This window comes from Onychostoma macrolepis, chromosome 13, assembly GCF_012432095.1.
Source record: "Onychostoma macrolepis isolate SWU-2019 chromosome 13, ASM1243209v1, whole genome shotgun sequence".
NCBI lineage: Eukaryota > Metazoa > Chordata > Actinopteri > Cypriniformes > Cyprinidae > Onychostoma > Onychostoma macrolepis.
The window spans coordinates 5,207,272-5,222,088 of NC_081167.1; the positions used below are offsets into that span (position 1 = coordinate 5,207,272).

Genomic DNA, 14,817 nt, shown 5'->3' on the forward strand with positions numbered 1-14,817 from the left:
ATTTTAAATAAACTGTTTTCAGTTGTAATATACTTTAAAATATTTTAAATAAAATATATTTTTTAAATGTAATGGCAAAGCTGAATTTTCAGTGTCACATGTTCCTTCAGAAACCATTCTAATTTGCCGATTTGTGGCTCAACACAGTAAAAAATTCCCACCTATTTCAACATAAAAACCTATGTTCAGTTGCTACATTAAATTTTTAGGTATAATCAACTTGGTTGTACAAGTCATTTCAACTTCAATTACATTAAACCAACTTGAAAAATTAAGTTGATTTTCATATTTAAATGAAACTAAATTGAAATTGTTGAACTTATTTTGATTAATTAGAGTAATGTAAAAACATAAGTTGCCATGACTTAATCATTTATTCATTTATTTTATAAAGAAGAAACATTTCTTCTGTTTCTTTTGAAAACAGTTGTTCTGCTTAAAATTTTTTACAGGATTCATTGGAAGTTCACAAAAAGATAAGCATTTATTTCAAAATAGATTTTGTAACATTTTATTAAATTAATTTAATTTGTCCTTTCTGAATACAAGTTATATGTTTTTTATTAAAAAAACAAAAACAAAACATAGATAACCACGTTGACTTAGGCCAGTAAATAACCATCTAGCAGAACACCCTACCGACCGCTTACTGACCCCAAACCTTTGAAAGGTAGTGTATTGTTTAGTCAAAATGAAGATTTATACTTGCAATTTCCAAGGAGAGAAATTTGAAATTAGTGTATCTGCTAAAAGTTTGTTTAGGCATCTTTTAGGAGAAGACCAGCATAGATGACTTCAACAGCATGATTTTTCCTCCCAAACCAAATACAAACCCTCGATCTCAGCTGATTTCATTGGTCAAATCGTGCAGTCACCTGTCATGGATTGTCTGTACTAAATGTAAGGATAGAGGTTAGGTTTCATTGGGTCTTAATTCACTACTCACTATCGCTGTTTGACAAGCATTATTATATCAATGCACCAGCAGTTGTTTGTCCAGTGTTTAACTTGTATATAGAATCTTTGATGTAACTAGATCTTGCAGGCTAACACTGGCTAATTATTTAGTGGGTTATGGCAAAAAGTGAACTCTTTATAACCCTGTGACAAAGCCAAGCTTCACACAGACTAAATTATAAATCCACATTTAACTTCAAACAATCTGGTCTTCGAGAGCATCCAAAATAGAATAGTCTGCATAGATGGATCTCTATGCACCCCAGCTCAGATCCTGTTTCACGGTTGGTTGATCCAGAGAGGAAATTTGCCAAAGACAGACTATTTTGCAGAGGGAGTATGTGTGTGATAATACTAGGACATGAATTACAGCAGAAGGGAGGGAGAAACAGAGGAGGGCAGAAGAAAGAAGGAATTAGAAGAACTAAGCAAGTTCATACATGTAGGAGAAAAACTTTCAAAAATGTGGCCTATTTCTGGTCCTCTTGTATTGTGTGATTTGGGCATACACTTTTGATATTGAGCCATCTCCATCTGCAGGGAGACTGCCAGACGTCTTGAAGTGGAAATGCAATCATTCAGCTGAATCAAATATCCAGCTCCGCACCAAGTGAATACAGACATTTAAGTGTTTATGATCAGGCCCTGCTGAAAAGATCAAGTCATACTGCCCTAAAGTGGTCAAGGTCAACTATAGTCAAAGCTTTATTTTAGAACATGGCTGTCTAGTTCCACTGGCTTAGACAATGTGGTCTACCAGCTTTACTGCAGCTTGACTTTGGTTACTCTTGCTTGTTGTCCAGCTGAGCAACTACGATAAGTTTCAACCAGTTAAAAGCTACCATCTAAAGCTAGTTTAGCTGGAATTTCTGGCAAGGTGACACCCTATTTATGACAACACAATATAGAAAAAAATGTGGTTTAATAATAACCACAGAATAATACATTTCTGAAATAAATCCCTGGATATTTTATGTCTGAGAACATGTGTGTATATGTGTGTGTGTGTGTGTGTGTGTGTGTGTGTAAGGAGAGATTATGAAGGGTGAAAGGCTTATCTTAGTCATAGCACTTAATTTAATGATGACTCAGATTTAACTATGTAATTTAATGTTACGTAAGCATCGTCTGTAAATTGAGAAGCAAGTTTATTTCACAAAAAAGTACTACGGAGACTATGGATATGGACATATAGGCTACTGTATGATTACCATTTTATGCTCTTACAAATTATTTTTTGTTTTATTTTTTTTTTATTTTTTTTGCAATGATAGAAGAGCCATTTTTTAGTTCCCCGTAGAACCATTCAGTGAACCATTTTCTTAATGCGAAGAACATTTAAAAATGTTAAGAACTTTTTTTTCAACCCCACTATGAAGAACCTTCTGAGGGTTCCATGAATGTTAAAGGTTCTTCATGGAAGCATGCCTTTTTTTTAAAGTGTACCATTGCCATGGTATTTAAATGGTATCACAGAGAATATAATTACCAATGTTTGTTGGGTTAGTGTCCAAAACATTGTAATACCAATGTACATTTTCGAAAGTATGGACAATAAACTATTTTGCTACAATAACCAAAAGTGCATATATTGCCTATCTACTAGCATTGAGCCAAGTTAGCAGTTTAAGCACACCTTGTTTTTAAGACTCATCCATTTGTCTATTCCAACCACTCCTACTAACACTTACATTTTTGACGAAAGCAACACAAAAGCGTTTTCACCTCGCCCATGAATACTTGTGTTTACAAACAGAAGGGAGGAGAGGAGATGAGTTAAGGAGGAGGAGGCTCTTGACGCTTGCTGTGGGGTGTGTTTGTGCTCGGCCTCCGTAGACGCGGAACTTCAGCAGAGACTGCCGTTAACGGAGAATCGGAGGAGAACCTATAGCTTTTACTGAAGAAATCTTCCGTGCAGGACTTTAACTGAGATCGCCTGAAGTGTCAGAGTGAGTATATGATCAGACCAGATCACTTTCACTCCACTGACAGAGACAGACAACCACAGGAGTTAGCGAGCATAGCCAGCGTCAGTCTGCCTTTAGATAGCTGGGCTGTCTGTATGTGACCGATCGTGTGCGTACGACCATACTACAGCTGAAAACTGAATAATTACAAATATCCATGCAGTCTCTAGACGTCTTACAATATATTACCATGTAACAGTGAAAAGGAAACAGTTAAACTGTGTAGTTTATGCTAATGCTTCAGCTGCATAACAACTCCTCAGCTCATCCACATGCCCAGCATAAACTCTGGCTCATATTTTATAAACTCTGGATATTATCTTATAGTCGCTTAGGACCCAGTTTATGTTATTCTTGTGAAGCAGTGTCATATTTGTTTGGCTCGTTTTGTTTTTCTACAGTAAAAGCGTTATTGACGCTCTTGTTGACAAACGCGTTTAACGTTCAGACCATGTTGACATTTCTGTTATGAATATAGTTGCCTTGTCTTGTGGTATTAATACTATGTTACTTTCTTCTTTTTGTGTATTTACATGGTATTGTAGGGGTGGTCTGCAGTAGCTTTTATTTAGGAGAACTAAATCCTATAACACCCTGCTAAAAAAACACAATAGAAGCCCAATAGAAACCATCACAGAAATTCTAATGGTTTCCATTAAAATACCATTATAAACCATTAGCTTTTTCCAGTAAAACCATTACAAAATTCCTTTTTGTAGTGTGTTTTGGGCATTTTTCCAATAGGATCCACCAGTAGACACCATTATAGTTTCCATTAAAACTAATACAATTCCCATTATAACCATTAAATCCATTACATTTTCTGTTGTGTTTTGGGCAGGGTTCTATTGGTTTTTTCAGCAGGGCAATTAGACACTTTTACTGATAAACCTCATAAAAAAATAGTTACAAATGGATGTCCAGCACCATTAACTAATAACTGTAATGACCAATTAGTCATTAACAAACATTATATAATGTTGAACAGATCAGTTGTTCAAAAAGCCACTTGTACACCTTGCTAGTACCGGGTTGGACCTCTTTTTGCCTTCAGAACTGCTGTAATTCTTCACGGCATGAATTCAACAAGGTGCTGGGAACATAACTTACCTCAGAGATTTTGGTCCATATTAACATGATAGCATCATGTAGTTGCTGCAGATTTGTCGGCTGCTCATCCATGATTCGAATCTCCCATTCCACCACATCTCAAAGGTGCTCTATTGGACTGAGATCTGGAGGACATTTGAGTATAGTGATCTCATTGTCATGTTCAAGACACCAGTTTGAGATGATTTGAGCTTTGTGACATGGCACATTATCCTGTGGGAAGTAACCATCACAAGATTGGTGCACTGTTGTCTTTAAAGGACGGCTAAGGTTAGCAATAGTAGGTAGGCTGTGTTGTTTAAACAATGCTCAGTTGGTACCCAAAGTGTGCCAAGAAAATATCCCCTGGCCTGCACCACCACCAGCCTAAACCGTTGATTCAAGGCAGGATGGATCCATGTTTTCATGTTGTTTAGTTCAAATTCTGACCCTACCATCCAAAAAAACCAGGCAAGCTTTTTCCAATCTTCTATAGAGTGGGGGAACTATGATGTCACTTTGTAGGCGAAAACCCGGAAGCGAGTGCATTTTAGCACTTCCGGTTCCATCGTCCCAGAGTCAATGGGTTTTTTGAATGGGATTTTGGTTAAATCCCTTAAATAAGGTCCGTGGTTCACACAAGCTCAAGATACTTTCACGTTTTATTCTACGACATAAAACACACCAGTTACACCACCCTCATGATTTTTTAAAACGGTTATGATTCTTAAAAAAGACGGTTGCTAACAAGTTGCTAAATGGGACTACAGGCGCTGTCGGAGACATTAAACGTCATCACGCCGGACAGTTTTATCAATTTAGTATTTTCCAGTTGTAGTATAATTTGTAATACAATTAATTTTAGAATAACCAATGAATAGTTTCCCGCATTTCATATTGTTGTTCGACAATTTTTTATTTTTTGCTTTGCCCCGAAATGCGACGCGTGTCTTCGGCTGGAAGAAGCTCGTTTTATCGCTTTCCTACTGATACAGAGACTCTGGGTTCGTACTAGAAGGTAAACTCATATTACGATTATTACATGTAAACACCACATTTACCGGCTTTACGTGGTGAAAGTGAAACTTTAATGCATAATGCTTAAAGCCATGTTAAAATTAAATGTTTAAGGCAACATGAAGCTGTTAGAAAGCATATAGATTGAGGATTTCCTAGAAGCAAGGATAAAATAATATTTTGTGTATCCACCCTAACAAAATGATAGCTGAAATGTGGTACTTTTTTCACTAAAATAAGTTTAATCTTACCATATCCAAAAACTCGCTCACTCCGCTGTTATTTAAAAGATTAAATACGCGGGGATACGTTTTAAATTAAAATATTCATATTAATCAAGGATGTATTCACTTTTAATGCACCTTATTTCGAAATGTACAGAAATACGTGTTTTAAATGTCCTTTAGTTAAGATTATTTAATTTATTCACTATACTATTTATTACTAATGTCTCATTTCAGTTTTAGTTTGGCTCTAGTTTTGTATTTATTCCAGTTTATATGAAACGGTTCATGTAGCGTGGATTATAATTCATATACAGAGTGAATCCTTTTCACTGAACATGTTAAAAATAAGTTTGAAACAGTTGTCGGGAGCGAGGTGGTGGTGACGCTGAAGATGAGCGACCGTGGTGGTAGGCCTGTCACGATAACAACTTTTTGTTGTGCGATATATTGCCCCAGAAATAATTGTGATAAGCGATATTATTGTCATTTTAAAGACCATTTTATGTCACTGAATATATAATCATAATGTAACAGCATAATAATGCAAGGCCTACACACTTCCAAATGCCAACAAACTTTTAATTCTAAAGAATATTTAGATCATGGAAATTAAGTATCAAAATATTACATACCTTTAAAAACTTGAATAAATAGTAAATAAACATTTAACAAAAAGTGCAAAGTAACAAGTAGAAAAAAAGAAAAATGCACAAAGAACTTGTATGGAGATTTTTCCATCTACAGATTTTTCCCTGACTCTTTTCTCTGTAAATTAAGGGTGCACACTATTGCTGAAAAACACAATCACTACTTAGCTGTCAGATGTCTGTATGCACAAAGGCACAGATTCCTAAACAAGACCATATCTGCAGATGAAACTTTTTTTGTAGAAGCAGTTTTTAAATTTGAACTAGCACCTCATGACTACACCACGTTATGTACGAGAAGCTGCAAAAGACACAGGCGCAAGTGGAATGTACAAAACATGGTGACATTAATTTTCAAGTAAATATAATGGGCGATATATTGCGTCACCAAAAATGATTGTACACCATGTACATATATTGTGCGATAAGTCGATATATTGATTATTGCGACAGGCCATGGTGGTGTAGTTCGTTTATAGCCTAAGTTTAGCTTTTCAGTTCTGGCTTCAAAATTCGTCAAAGATATATTATTTTGTGAAGATTATCTTGATGGACAAAACGTGTAAGTTTCATGAACTATGATTGAACACAGAGCTTATTGTTTGCGATTATCCAAAAGCCTATGGAAAAATCCCATTGGCTTTTTGTCGAGGGAACCAGTTTCATGCTAACAGCCGATCCGCCTACAAAGTGACGTCATAGTTCCCCCACACTATTGTCCAATTTTGGTGAGCTGGTGTGAAGCGTCAGTTTTTTGTTCTTAGCTGATGGGAAACTGGTGTGCTCTTCTTCTGCTGTAGCCCATCTGCTTCAAGGTTACTAGTATGTTTGTTTGAGTTATTGTTGCCTTTCTACCAGCTCGAACAGAAAAGAAAAAGAAGAAAAGTAGGATTTTCAGCATCTTGCCATTTTAGAAAGATGAGATGAAGAAAATTATGGGCTAGTACTGTACGTTAACTCAAATTTGAACTGATTTTACAAATAATATATGTTATTATGTCCTGTTATAATGCAGTACAGTATATGCATCCTTAAATTTGCTCTGGGTTTATGAAAGTATGGACTCAACTTTTAAAGTTAAAAAGTGCTTTCCAATATATTCTGATGATCGATGAAGAGAATGGGCTTTTCATCACTGAGTGTTTATAGGCTTTTGCTGAGATAAAGGAAAAAAATCAGCTAGCTTGGAATTAAAATAAATAAAAGAGTGAAAATGAAAAACCCTCAATAACATTTGCGTTTTACATTTATTCATTTTGCATATTTTATCCAAAGCAACTTACAAATGAGGAATACAACAAGTACTTCATCAAAAAAGAGGAAAATAAACATGAGAAGTGCCCGTTATACAAAGTTTTAGACATAATTCTGAAAAATACAAGCTTAGAACAGGGTGGATAAATGGGGAAAAAAATATAATAAGAGCCCAAGTTTTCACTGACTTGAGAATTGAATATTAACATAACTGACATCATTACTACAAAACGTACCCACAAACAAACAAAACGCATTGTGGCCTTTGTTTACAAGTCATACTCCAACTTTTGAGAGCATATTTTGACTAGTGGTTGACTTATGTTTTTTTGTTTTTGTTTTCAATATTGTGTCAGGTGAACAATCAGTGGCCTAATAATGCTATTATATAGAATTTAATAACAACAAATGACATAGGCACACAATTACTGAGATGCAGTGAACAGTTATTAATATTTAGGGCTACTCAAACTTCCAAATTTTTTGTTGTTGAAATTTAGTATCCATTGACTGCTTTTTGTCAGTTATCGGTGCATGCAATATAACCCCAAAATAGCAGCTAATTATTCATCTTTACTGATTATGCTCCAGTCTTGTTTAATCTATTTTAACTTTATCTGAATTAATTTATTAAAGCTTCTTTAAGCCATCCTGAACTGGCTTTGATATAATGGCCTAAGTTATTTAAATGTAGTAAATAAAATGTATAGTAAGCAATTCACATAATATTTGTAATTAATTTTATTTCAGACATTTTATTTAAAGTGTCTGGAGCTGTTGTGCAGCAGATAAAAAAAAAAAAAAAAAGAATGTCCAGTGGCTTTTTGATACAGATGTTGGTATACGCATAGAATTATAGCTACTATCAACGTAATGGAGTAAGACCAAAATCTTTCTGCTCAAATCATTGTATTTGTCAGGCTAGTCCTGTAAATGCACATGCACATGCAAGTAAACAAACGGGCGATACCTACGTTCCAACTTCTGACATACTGTATTAGGCGTTACAGTTTCACCAATTTGGTTTTGTACAAAAAAAATGATCTGTCTACTCCACTGTATGTCTCTGATTGTCATCAGAGTGGTGAAATGTTTTGTGCTGCAGGCGATGTTCTGGCAGCTCAAATAATTGCAGCCTGTACCTTGAGGATATTTAGACTGGTCGGTGTATCCAAAGCTTAGTTTTATTTCACCTCGTGTGATGATAAAATGCAAATATGATTGCTGCAAATAGGGACAATGTGTTTTGGTGATATTTCAGCTTTTCATCAGCTTTCTTTTGCACTGTAAGAAACAATGTTGGTCCTCAGTAAAGTTTGTCCTCAGCTGCTCGTGAAGTTGGCCCTGATGACTCTTGTTGGTGCAATGCCTGGCAGAACCTTATCTGAGATCCGTGTGGCTGTTAGATCACTGATGCATAGAGAGAAGCCAAGTCCAGATTGCTACTGGATGTGTGAAACCCTGACTGCTGCAGACCTTTTGCTGTTGGAGATTGCAGAGAAGCAAGGTTAAAGAGCTCTCTTTGAATCAAATGGTTTGGGAGTCTCAAAAGCCTCGAGTCCATGTAGGAATTATGCCCAACCAATTGGGCATACAAGAACTGCGGTTTACCTTAAGTGTTTCTTGTCAGAGGCTGCTGTGCTTCGAAACCCCTATGACTTTATTTTTTCTGTGTAACACACAAATAAATGTTTTGCTGAATGTTTAGGCTGCTCTTTTGAGCATTGAGATCTAATAATTGGCCTTATTAATTGGCCAAATTTCCATGGAACACAAAAAATAAATAGCTATATTTTGAAAAATGTCTAAATGTTTGTCTGTGCGGAAAAAGTCAGTGAGGTGTAGGGTCTTTCAGAATATCTTCTTTTGTGTTTTCAAAGTTTGGGACAATGTGAGGATGAGGAAATGGTTTCAGTTTTGCTTTGTGTAAAAGAAGTACACTTAATATTTTTAAAAGAGTACTTATTATGGAAATAATGTAATTATTACAGTAAGTGTGAACTAAATGTAATGTTTTGGACACTTAATTTCATGTTATATTGACAATTAAACGATAATGTATTATAATTTAGATTTATATTAAATGCAATTAGTTTAGTACTTTTTGACCATGAATAGGACTTCTTTACATGGGAAGTGCAAAGTGCATTTTTTAAAGGTGTACTTAAGTGTGTTAAGAAACATAGCCATGAAATTGTATTCTCTTCAAGTGGCCTTCTTTCATTTAAATTATATTATCTGCAAGTAATTTTATTTAACGTAATTTTTAGATTTGAAATACACTATAAGTGCACATTCAAGGGCACAAATAATTAAGCACACTTCTTTTTCACAAGAGACCCATTAAAAAAAAAGAAACAAGCAAACAAAAAATACCATGTAAGTATCTTGTAAGTAGTCAATTTCATATGAAATATGAAGTGAGTAAATTATATTAATTTGGGGTAAACTGTTTCTAAAACCTGACTTGACCTGATGATGTCCAGATTACAGTTAGCCCTATAGATGTATACGTATCATAGGTGCATTTGCACATAGTTAAATGCCACAAAGCTTGATAAATTTAGTTAATTACTGTCCAAAATATTATATAAAAGAGAAGAGCAACTGTGACTGGGACTGAATAAGAATCATTTTTCTCTTCCACAGAATGTCACTTGCGGTTGATTCAGACATTCTCTGATGTGTGGATACACTTAAAACCTTATGAACTGTCTTTAAGTATTTGCATAATGTGCAATTTTTATTACTTTAAAAACTGCTGTAAATTGACTTATATAATCACTTTCACCACTCAGTTGAATCTCCATGAACTGTGAATGTTAATGTTAAGGAAAGCATCAGTAATTAGTCTAAATGAGGCACTTGGCATGGCGTCTTATGTTATTGTATACATTTTGCCAGTTTTTCCTTCATCAGCAGCCTCGTGATTTGAGTTGATTTAAAAAAAAAAAAAAAGAAAAGAAAAAAGAGGAGCATCACTGACCTAGGAGTTCAACAAAACCTGTTATTAAACAATTTGGTAACACTTTATTTTAAGAAACACATTATACTCACTATTAACTAGCATGCATATTATGTCAGTCAATGGTACTCACGGCTTTGAGAGAGAAAAAAAAAACATACACAGACAAAACCAAATTAAACCCTGCGGCTCCTGACGATACATTGAGGTATACAAACAGTATTTATATCATTTTGTGTCTTAAGACCTCAATGTATCGTCACGAGCCGCAGGGTTTACTTTGGTTTTGTCTGTGTATGTTTTTTTTTTCTCTCAAAGCCGTCAGTACCATTGACTGACATTATATGACTGACAGACTGCAGCGGTTTGAGTTAAAAATCTTTGTTTGTGTTCTACTGAAGAAACAAAGTCACCTTCATCTTGGATGCCCTGGGGGTAAGCAGATAAACATCAAATTTTCATTTTTGGGTGAACTATCCTTTTAAGGAGTTTATTGAGGCAAAAGCCATTGTTTATAGTTAGTTAATAGTGAGAATTGGACCTTAAAATAAAATGTGACCAAAAGTTGTTTTAACTGTTAATCATACTGTTGGTTTACTGCTGCCCAAATGTGTTATCTACACCAGCTTCAGTCCCCATTGGAAGTAACATTTTAATGAAAAACTCATCGTAATTACAATTAAACTGTGCAAACATTACATTAATAACATTGTAACGGCCATAACAAAAGCCTTGCAATGTGAATTCGCACAAAGTGTTCTTCGAGAAGGCTTGAATCAGTTGTACTCATTCTGATAGAACCCACCAGGGTGTTTCCTGGGCTAATGCAGTATCTGCTCTGTTTGAAGAGTTCTGTGCAGCTCTCAGTGAAAGTTCCACTGCCCCTCAGCCCCAGAGACCAGCGCCATCAGTCTGCAATGTCACGCACAAGTGCTCACTCCAATTAGCATGTAGCGCTCCCACTCTCATTATGTTCTGCTGAATCAGGACCTCAATCAAAATACAGTCAATATTGGAAAACGGACAGGTGGCTCTTCTAGCCTCTACGGAGCTTTTGCCTTCCTACGAACGAGGCAGAGCACACAGGGAGAGTTCGTCAGTCCCTCTCTGCCTACAGTTTGATGTCAAAAGATGCGAAAGACATGATAAGTAGCTCTTTTCAAGGAAAAATGAGCAGATGCTGGTTTGTTTATGTGGGGGAGTCTGACAAATTTGGCATAAAAGAAGATTGAAAATCACAGGTCTCAAGAGCTATCCTGCGGCTTCACTCAAAAGTTGTTATATGTACACAGTTTGACTGCAATATGTTAACCCCTGCAACAAGAGCAGTTCTTCCAAAACTGAAAACGAGTCATCATTTACTTTGTGATTGTGACTTTTCTTGAAATTGTGTTTTGAAAGGTGGAATTTGGAAGAATATGTGCTCTTTCAGTGAAAGGAGATGGATGGTGTTAAGCGCCAAAATTACATACAAAGCACCATAAAAGTATCCCAAATGGTCCATATATCTTGTGTGCTGTTCTCCAAGTCTTCTAAATCCATTCAATAACGTTGTGCGGTGAATATACCAGACCACATAAACAGTTCTCTAGCTCTCAAATCAAATTCGATGCCTTAGACTAGGGGTGTTTAGTCCTGCTCCTGGAGGACTGACATCCAGTCCAACGCACCTGCCTTGAAGTTTCTAGTGAGTCTGAAAAGCTTGATTAGCTGGTTCAGGTGCGTTTAATAAGGGTTGGAGCTAAACTGCAGAACATTGACCCTTCAGGAACAAGTTTGGACACCGATTTAGGGCCTGTTTACACCTATAAATCCGTTCTTAAATTCCCGCGCTGTATGCAAATTTAACGGAGTTCACGTCAATGATAGCAATAGATATGCGTTGCATTTGATTAATTATCAGCTCATTTCAATATGAGAGACCGCAACAGGAGAGAGTGCGGCATCAGTAGTCTCACTACTTTTAATGAAGATGATTGTGGGTTGCGCCTCTGCGATTTACTTTCAGTTTCATTCGCGGCAGTTTGCGCGTCGGCTTGCTGAAGAGATACTCAGCTACTCATCCGCGGTGATGCTTGTTGCATTAGCGCTGTCATATCTGACTATAACATGCCATATAGCCTATAAAACGCTCTCACACATTTATTATTTTTATATTTTGGGAGGAGTAAAATTAGCATATGTGGTTTCAACAACCAGATGCATTTACACTTGTCCAGTTTTGTCCGGAATGCGGCCCAGACCACCTCCTGAAGTGGTTTGAGCGATCGGATTTATATCCGTCTCGAATGCGTTTCGGAGGGCATTTACACCTGGTCTTTTCATGATCGGATAGCTATCCGATCAGAAAAAACGCATGAAGTGACCAGGTGTAAACAGCCCCTTAGACACATTGACTACGTTTACATGTACATCAATACTCTGATTTTAATACGATTAAGACAATACTCTGATTAAGAGTCTACCATATAAACAGAGATTTTTGATTACCTTAATCCGGCTAAAGTCATAATCGAAGTAAGCACAAATCGAATTAAGACATGTGGAGTATTCCTATTTTAGTCACATTATTGAAGTGCAGTACAGACACCTTAATCACACTATTATAGTCGTGTAGGACTTTTCAGGATACACAAACGGCAGCGGTCAACCTTTTGACGGCAAATAAAAGAGCTTCAACACCGCCGTCGTCTGTATGCATGTACAAAAAATTAACTGCACTTGAAGCTTTCATAAAATTAAAAATGAAACACCTAAAACTGTATATGGCATCATCACGAAGACGAACTATATGTTTATGCGTAAAATTCTGGAGGAGACGTCGGATGGCGTCGCGTGGTGACGTAATGACGCATGCCATTAATCGATCTACAGTATGTACTATAACATGTAAAACGGGAACATGAAAGGATTCTTGTCTTATTCAGAATAAGTAAATAATTAGATTACTGATGTCCATGTAAACGTAGTCATTGTTGGTTTGACATCATTGACCTCTGATCATGAGAACTAACAACGTCCTCATGTTGTTTGGCCTATTGATGCAGGCATAACTTTGAACTCTGAAGAGTTCCAAAAGAGCTTGATCGCTAACCTAAATGGCATGATATCAAATTAAGCTAATGGTTTCAGTAGGTGTTGTGATGTGGTCCGGGCAGTTGAGAGCAGCTCTCTTCTGTTCCTCTTGCGTCTGCCTGAATAAATGCATATGCCTTGTTTTAAAACACTGATATTGCTTGTTAACAGGTTTTAAAGTACTTGAGTATTTGGTTGTGTTTTGTTACTGTACTTGGGTGCTATTTTGGGAATGTTTAAAGGCCTATTATTATTCAAACAGCACAGCTGATTGTTTTTTTTTTTTCACATCAGCAGCCTTGCTGCTCAACATTCAAATATTGTCTAGTACTTGCTTTAGCAGTCGCAGTGCGCTTCAGAAACCCTCCACCTTCCCCAGCTCCACCTGTATAGATCTGCTATGGGGTGATTTCATGTATGTTATAAATAGGTTATTTCATATGTTATATGTGCAGCAGCAGTATTTCCTACATGCTCACAGCAGCAGTGTAGCAGATCTGTTCCGCATAGTCCAAACTAGGGGTGGGCGATATGACCAAAATCTTATATCACGATATGACTAACTTTATATCATGATAAGGATATATATCACGATATAGTATTTTTTTTCTTTTAAAAAAGTTTTTATGATATTAAAATCTTTGATACCATAGAATTTTCATAATCCTTGTCACCAATGTCAATATCAAACTAATACAAGCCTAAAAATAGACAAAAAAAACTCAAGCTCACTGAAAATAAATAAACAGTCAGTGATGAAATAAGTATAAGAAACTAATTGCAAGCAATAGGACAAAAAACAACAATAAATAAGAAACGCTACATACAGTGTGTAAATTAATTAGTCTTCACTGTGTTAATTCTATCTATCTATCTATCTATCTATCTATCTATCTATCTATCTATCTATCTATCTATCTATCTATGATAGATATAATTAACATGTGTATTATGTATAGATTCTATACATGTATATATAAATATTATTTCTTCTTATTAAAGTTACAAAAGTGATTTAGTCAAGAGCAGCGAGAGATTTTCTAGCAATGTGCTATGATTAATATGAATGGCAGACAGAACGAATATTGGACAGCTTCCCCTTTAAGACCGAAGTGCGGATCCAATACTGTTACATATGCGTTTTCTCTTTCAGCTGTTTCCTCTCTCTTAAGACCTAAATCGCTGTCTTTATGAGAATACTTGCCAAGACGGGGATTCTGACGCATATAAGTGTGTTTATGTAATCGTTCAATGCCAATAAAGCGGCAAAAAAAAAACGCGGTCCTCTCACACAGAAACAGAGACGGCGCACGCATATAGCGCTGTTGTTTGTGTTTCAACGGCTTAAAATCGGTTGTTTTAAAACTGCAGTGCTTAAAAACGCATGCCCATGCTACAGATGTAGTCCCTTATTTAGGAACGAGCTCCTCGTTTTGTTCTGGTTCTGTCTCCCCTTCACGCCCCGTGGGTGGTGTGTAAAGATCTCAGTCATCCAAATGATTAAAAAGTATTGCCGTAAACAATGTATTTTGCGACACCACAAAATAAACGATAGAACATAATATGAAACGATAGACTAATTTGTTATTTAGCAGTGAAGTTTCTATGACAAATTCTAG

At 36.1% G+C, this 14,817-nt stretch overlaps 1 protein-coding gene across 1 annotated transcript in view; it reads left to right on the forward strand.

Annotated features, from left to right (window-relative positions):
• The first annotated feature begins 2,716 nt into the window (after window positions 1–2,716).
• The window catches only part of micu1 (mitochondrial calcium uptake 1), an 87,519-nt gene continuing 75,418 nt past the window's right edge, over window positions 2,717–14,817 (forward strand). The window contains exon 1 of the mRNA XM_058795008.1: window positions 2,717–2,906. The gene's annotated coding sequence lies outside the window, so the exon portion shown is untranslated. The remainder of the gene's footprint in view (window positions 2,907–14,817) is intronic.